The sequence below is a fragment of the Oryzias melastigma genome, linkage group LG1 (assembly GCF_002922805.2).
Source record: "Oryzias melastigma strain HK-1 linkage group LG1, ASM292280v2, whole genome shotgun sequence".
NCBI lineage: Eukaryota > Metazoa > Chordata > Actinopteri > Beloniformes > Adrianichthyidae > Oryzias > Oryzias melastigma.
This window is the reverse complement of record NC_050512.1, coordinates 22824467-22832276: the sequence shown is the minus strand read 5'-3', so window position 1 is coordinate 22832276 and position 7810 is coordinate 22824467. Positions and strand designations below refer to the sequence as shown.

At 35.0% G+C, this 7810-nt stretch overlaps 1 long non-coding RNA gene across 1 annotated transcript in view; it reads left to right on the top strand.

Annotated features, from left to right (window-relative positions):
- Nucleotides 1–1276, top strand: part of LOC118599076 — a 16084-nt gene extending 14808 nt beyond the window's left edge. The window contains exon 2 of the long non-coding RNA XR_004948359.1: nucleotides 222–1276. This is a non-coding gene — a long non-coding RNA (uncharacterized LOC118599076). The remainder of the gene's footprint in view (nucleotides 1–221) is intronic.
- Nucleotides 1277–7810: the final 6534 nt, after the last annotated feature.

Sequence of the window (7810 nt, the reverse complement as noted above, 5' to 3'; positions counted from 1 at the left end):
GAAATGCAATTTTTCTAGTTTACTTTAAAATAAATCACTTTAATTTCTGTAACCCTCAAAAACACAGCGTCAGAGGTATATTTTCTATTATTTCCATGTGAACAAATATAAAAGTAAAAAAAATAAATAAATGAAAGTATAACTTTTTGATGTATATGGCCCTTCTTTTCAGTTTTTGAAATGTCTCTGTGAAATGTAAGCACAGATCTCCTTTTGTCCAGATGAAGCTGTAATTAATGCAACGCTCGGCCTCAAACACACACGTTGTCGGCTGGTGGGCTGCACTGCGCTGCTCTGCGTGTGGGTGGTCTAAGCCAAGCGGAGGAGAGAAGGATTAACACCAAGGCTGCCCGGAGGAAAAGAAAAAGGAAGGATGAAGAGAAAATGGGAGATGGAGAAGAGATAAACATCTGCACACCAGATGTGCTGCTCAGCATCCAGAGGTGGTTTATGAAACAGAGAAGGCAGTGAAAAAGACTCTTTTGTTACCGGGACCCCTGCTTTATGAGTGCAGCTTTCCTCTCCTTCTCACTCCCAGTTTTCTGTTTGCTCAGTCTGTCTGTCATCTGCTTGTATACATTACACGTCCACTTGCTCTGTTTTCATCTCTTCCTCTGCTCCTGGAGGAACCTGCCATGATGCAGACTTAGATGGCTGATCACCAGCTGTCAAAACACGTTCAGAGACAGAGCGGGCCGAGGAAGATCGGTTCTGAATGTGGTCTTTTTAGTCCTCTCAAGCAATAATAGTGCTTGGAACTCTGCTTTCTGTTTTTGTACATTTTTATTTTGAAGGGTTGCAAACTCCAATTTTCAGTTCTTTAAAGTCCAACTCCATTTAATTTTTTAAATCTATTTTAAAAGCGTTCCCAGTGGTCTCTTTAATTATGATTATGATGTTTTTAATTAAAACCCCTGTGCCATTTTCTAGGACATAGTTTCTCAACAGGAGTTCATCAGAAATCTGCTTCTCAATAGGAGTTAGCCTGCTCTGACTTCCCATCATCCCTTCGTTTACACTTTCTCTATTAGCCATACTACAAAAATGATAAGCAAGTTATGAGCTACCCAGTCGTACAGTTTTGAGACAGATGACAACTGGAACGTGGAAAAATGAATGTACAGTACATGGATCTAGTCATCTACAACTGGATGCATCAGGATGGAGTGGTGCTGGGAGCTTGCTGTTAAAGTTTTAAGTCACACCTACAAACTTTTTCTAATGACATTTTTTGATCTGCTCCTGATTTACATTGATTTAAATAAAAAAAAAAAAACTTAAAATTCAATTTGTTTCTTCATATATGTCCTCTATCATGAGAAAAATACCACAAAAACATGTTAAAAACACAATTTTCATCATAGTTTATCCTTATAAGTTTCTAATCCACATAATTTAATAGTGTAAATATAGTCTATTGAAAAATATAAAATACATAATCTCTCTGCAAACTGTTTTTTGCACTCTGATCATCTTTTATACTATTTCCAAAGAGTTCCCAATGTTCTTTTAATTGTGATTATGCAGTTTTTAGCCAAAATGAGGAAAAAAATATAATCTTCTTGGACATAGTTTCTGCAGAGCAGCAAGAGTTTGTTAAAAATTCACCTCTGGACCACCCCCTCCCCACCCCAGTGCTGAGACAGCAGAACAATGAGTTTGTGGCCCGCCAAGTGAGTTTTCTATATCACAAAAAATTTATTTTTCAAACTGCATTTTTTTTGTTTCCTCCTGATTCATGTTTATTTTTAATAAAAGAAATACTCAGAAATGCAATTTTAGCCTATTTTTTTTGTATTATATGTCCTCCATCACCAGAAACATGCCACAAGAACATGTTAAAAACACACTTTTTTTTTCATCAGAGTGAGTCTTTAATCATATTTTTTTAAAAAGGAAAGGGAATAATTCATTTTTTTCTTTTTTAAAGTAAATTTTATTTTTTATGTAGGATTTACTGTTTAAGCAAAGAACAATTAAAACATCTTGCAATGACATTATTTTGTGACAAAAGAACAGAGTTTTAAAAACAATATTTGTACAATCAGAACACTTGGTGTACTAGAATATAGTATTATTCTTTAATTTTATATTTATTTACCTCCTTATCCCTGAATTTATTTCCAGCCACCTATTGATGCATATTTGCATCAATAGGTGTAAACTATTTTTAGATTTTTTTGTCTAATGTCCCCTTTTTATTATTAGTTAACCTTTTTCTATGCAGTCTTCACTTTGCATTGCCTTTAAAGCTCATTTTTCCTTCTCTTTCCATCTACCTTTTTGATTTTTGTGTTCTTGGATGTCTTGCTTCATTCCTGATTGGTTCAGCATGTGTATGCAGGTCTGTGTGTGGTTTACAGCTGTTTGCAAAGTGAACAATAGCTGAGCCCTCTCTGCAGCCCTTTAAACTCTGGATGAAAGCTCGGGCCAAATTAATAAAGTTTAACAGGATTAACGTGCAGCTCGTACACAGCATGACATAAACGTACCCTCGAAAATGACAGAAAAACAATACTTATTCGGCCACAGAACTTTGAATAGAGCAGACGATCATGTTTTTGTACAATCTGATTCTCCGCAGAGGCTCGGCTGACCTCACTTTCATACTCCATCAAGACACAATAAACAAGCAAGCATGGGAAAACAAATACGTCTGCTCCGTCAGTGGCCAGGCTTTTTACCTGGAGCTAGTAAAATTTATTTTGGTAGATAATTGGCTGCAGTTAGGTTGTAGCCCACTTGTTGCTGTAATAGCTATTTGTTGTTTCATAGTGGTGTGGTGGAATTTACTCTCCTGATTATGTTAAAGGCAATAAACTTTTGAAAATGCTGGGCCTGGATTGCTTTAAAAACTCTGAATTTAGTGAGGAGTGTGTGTGGGCTAGTGTGGGTGTTTTCAGCCAGTCTTTCCGACACCAAGAAAACTCCTGATCACAGTGAAAATATCAGTCTGTAACACAACCTTTACTGGTTCAAAGATTTGTTTGATTAACTTTGTTTCAGCATCACTGATTTCGACAGCAAACTTACAGAAAGTTACAGAAAACATGTTTGCAGATGATTTATTTGTTCTATTGTTTTATAACTTTAACCCTAAATAACCATTTGTAATTGTTTTTTCTGAGACCCCTATCTTATTAGAATTATCCAAACTTTCCTTTTAAAGCTCATTTTATGCAACTTGTTCCATGTTTTCTGCCCTGTAGTTCATTATCAGTCCACTAGGGGCAGTAGAAGTGCTTTTTCAAAATGGCTGCCTCCGTGAAATCTCAACAACACTTTTGGCAAAGTTTAGCTAATTGTTCAAAACAAGAAAATTTTTTTTTTTTAATGACTAGGGTACTTGTTGTATTGAAATAATGCAAAATTTGTCAATAATTAATTATTTATGATAAAGTTAGACCATATTAAAAATGAGAGTATCATATTTGAGATAATGGTTAAATAAGGTGCTTTTTTTCCTGAACACTTGTATCAATATTTTTGCATTGTAAGCTAATAATGTTGTGAGCAAATGCTTTTGAAATCAACATTTCAAATTTCATACTACCCTATCCTTATCTTATAAAAAATGCAAGTGCAATTATTTTTTTTCATCTGTTGTGGATTTCATCTAAAAAACATTTAAGGTTTAAGTCATTTTCTAAATTTGTTTTTTGCTAAAGAATTATGCGTTATATATTATATTTAAATATATTGTATATTGATGAACATGTCACATCATCAATCTAAGGCTGTACTGCTGTGGGACCGACTGTATATGAGAACTGGACCAAGTTAGTGTGATATCATTCATTCAAAATGGCTTACTTTCAGATCCAACAAAACAACCTTTTTTCTTTTCTTTTTTTTTTTTTTTTGCGAAGCAGTGATTGGTCTAAGTTGCTAAGGCATCGTTTCCATGGCAACCACTCTCACTAATCAGGAGTGAGCTTTTTTAAAGTCCTCAACCCCTTCCACCTGAAAGTGAGCTCAAATGTTTTGAACGTTCCACCTTAGACCACAAACCTTTAAAATAAAGAAAAAATATTATATAAAAAATATGGTTCACAAGAGCATGTTAAAATATAGTTATTCTAAAAAGAAATTACTGAATAATAGCTGTTTATTTTTCTATTGAAGTCTACTTGATTTTGAGTTCTTGGAGCCAGCGTGTACTTCCTGTTTGAAACTCCAGGTGGGAGGGGTCATTTAGTCCAGTTCTCTATGTACTGTCAATGTGTTGGAGGTTACTTCCTCATCCCCTGCAGCTTTTCCTGCATTTCTTTTTTCCTCTCTCTGTCACAGTCAACAACTCTCACCTGTTCCCGGCACAGAAACACCCTGCAGGTTCAAATGGCAAATTCCTCAAAATTAACACAAACTGTTTGGTGCTTGTTAAAGAACAATAAAGGCACAAACTCTAATCTAAAAAAAAAAAGCTAAAGTTGCTGGATAAGCAGGAAGTCCAAAAAAGAACTAAACAAACTGAGAGAAAACAAAGACGAAGCTGACAAAGAGGAAGCGACGAGGATCTGGCACCAACAGAGGAAACTGGATAGCATTAGACAGACTCTGGGAGGTGAATCTAAAGCATGTGTGGCAATTAGTAACTGAAACTGTGAAAAGGAAGAGCAGAAAGCAGCACAACAGCTTCAGAATCAAACAGGAAATTCATAAAGATTCAGAAGTTTTTCGTGTCTGAAAACAGTCCAAAGACTGTAAAATGTTGCCTTTCGCTCTCACATTCGATGTCGTCCCATCCTCCATCCATCCTCACTCAGATTTGATTTGTGTGACCCCAAACAAATCTGGCCTCCACATGTAAATACATATTGGACTTTATGAAAGGCTGCATACATGTGCGTGCTGCTTTCCACTCTCATCTTCTTACTGTTTTTGAAGTGCAACCCATGCTTTGTGTGGTTCTTGAGTGTTCCACTTGTTTGTCTGGATCTTTGGAGGATTACAGTTCAAAGAGAACTGCTCTGAGCTTGCACAGACGACTATGGCATGACCCCCTCCCTCCCCACCACCACCACCGCCACTATGTGTGCTACAAGTTGTGAATAACAGGGAATTGTGTTGCAGATTAGTTTCAGATGCAGGTTCACGATGTTTTTTTGGCACATTTTTACATAAACGTTGGCTTTTTTGGATCCCAATTTACTCTAAGACTTGAAATGTGCATGCAAATACAATTTATTGAGAGGTGAAAGCTGGATTTTGTTTAACAAATCAAACATTTGCATCAATATTTTCATTATTTTAAGTTGATTTTTTTTCTTTTTTCAAGTTAATATGTCTAAAAGTTTTAGTTTGGCTCAACTTTGCATCTTAACCACCAAAAAAATGAAATTTCCTTCTGTTAAACCTTTAGAGTGACATCTATATTAATTTATGTGCAGAATATTTTGAAAAATGATCATACGTGACACAACACTGCAAACACAAACTGTTTCATGCAGTGAGACAAAGAGGATTATCTTTTTGTTTGTCATGAAAAAATAAAAAAAATGTGAATTCCATAAAATGCATCAGATATCGAATGACCATTTTATCTGACTGTATTGTTTAAGAAGGAGTTCTAATTTAAAATCCCTCTCTGCAGTGCTGCTAATCAGCACCAGCGAGCTGACAGCTGACCCACCAAGAGTGATGAGTGTTTGGGTTTCCATAGGAGCTCCTGATTCATCGTAAACAAACGGCAACATGATGTACGTTCACTGAAACAGCAAACAAACACAGCTACAAGATGGGATCAAAAGCTCAAGTTTGAATGAAAAAAAAAGAAGAGAAAAAAAAAAAAAAACAGCGAGGGTGTTTTATGGAGGGCAGAAAATCGAGCAGGGTGGTCCTCGGCTGCACACCCAGATGGGAGGTTTTCAGCGCAGGAGCAGCGAGAGGTTGTTTTTCACTGTAATCTCTCCACGCTAGAAATAGATGAAGTGTGCAGCAATAACCAGTACAAATGATTATTATAGAGTTGTGCTAAACTTAAGCATTGACTGGGAAAGCCTTCAAATTGGAAAAAAAATATTTTTTAAAAAATATGAATATTTTTATAAAAACAAGGCAAAACCAAACAATTAAGAAAAGGAAGTAATCCACTTTGAGGCTGGTGTGGAAACGTTTCTATGTGATTTTTTTCCTATTTTTTCTTCAGTTTCTGCACAAGAGAAATGTTGTTATTCTGATTCTTTGAAAAAACCGGAAATATGAAAAACTGCACATCAAAATATTGTTTTTAAATTATTTCAATTATAAATATATTTTAAGTTAAGTTGGTAAAAGCTGAAATTTTAGGTAAAATATTGGAATCATTTGTTATTGTTTGTTTGGTCTCTTTTCCTGAATGGTAAAAATTTATTAAGATTTGATTCTTTTTCTGTAGTTTTTCTTACTTGTTTTGAGTTTATTTAAGTCATGTGATGTCCCATTTTGTGCACGCTGTAAACTACTTGCAAAGTCTTTTTTTCAGACATCCAAGACACTGAATCCGGTTTAAAGTTGCTCTAGATGTTTCCCAGCTTTTCTTAAAACCAGCACAGTTGAGATTTTTTGTCTCACTAAGAGTTAAAATATAAAAATATGGAAATTATTCATAAAAAGGGTCAAAATTCTTTTGTTTCAAACAATTGACAGCAAAAAAACTTGATTTAACATTTAAATTGCACTGTAATTTTTGGTTCAAATGCTATTATAAATTCCCATAGATGTTGATAAGTTAGACTGGCATTTATTTTCATTATTTTGGAAAAAAAAATAGACTTGAGGTTTAAAAATAAGTGCTAGTTTTAGATTTTATGAAGACTGTATTGTCATTTTGTTAATACACTATTTTGTCACCGTAATAAAAATGAACAACAATTAAGTGCATAATTAAAAAATACAAACAGTTTTCTTAGAACTAGCAAAAAAAGCAAAACTTTTATTGGGAGATATATGTTCAAATTTTAGAAATTATGTCAGATTTCTTTAGCTTACTTTCCCCCTTTGAATGCTTGAACTCCATGTTTGTGGATTTTAATATTTTACTATAACAGTTCTCATGAAGTGAATATTTCTTGCTGCACTGAGGGATATTTTACTGCTTTCTAGTAATTTACTTCTTTTAAATTAGTGTTATTTTCCTTATTTTTAAGCCAATTTTCTGCGTCTTTTGTCACATGTGTAGAAGTCAGTTTAGTTCTGCAATCAAAATAAAGTGAGACACATTATTTGTTGATAATTATAGTTTTTAGCTGAAGTTTACAGTCAGTGTGCACAAAGGTTTTAAATGGTGTTGTAAGGCATCACCTAAAATAACAAAGCTGCTCTTGACCTCCTGTTGCTCAGTTTCACTACTTCTTTCTATGCTGCCGTTTTTTTTTTTTTTTCCTTTTTCTAATTCTCTTTTTGCCTTTGCTGAGTCAGGTCTTAGTTCTTTGTCAGAGGTGTTAAAATACATTAGCTAAAAGTGGGTTTGATTGCGCACAAAGCTAGGATAAAACCCCAGCTCATTAGTAACCTTCACAGGAGCCCCCTCCCCTCCACATCTCTGGCTTGGGTCTCCAACACCTGTCAAGTTCACTTTTTCCCCCTAAAAAAGCGAGTGGAAACAGGCCAGCAGGGAACATAAGTTTGGAAGAAGGATTGGTTTGGCAATCGGGGAACGACTTGTCTTAATAAAACGCTGCAGAGGAACAAACAGTAAAACAAACAACCTGTAGAATTACTGAAGCTGGAGAGCTTTTTAAACAAGGTTTCATCCTGTTATGTTGAACATGAGGACACTTCCAATGATCAAAGCTGGTATTAATGGAGCCTGTCCTACTTTATTCCTGTT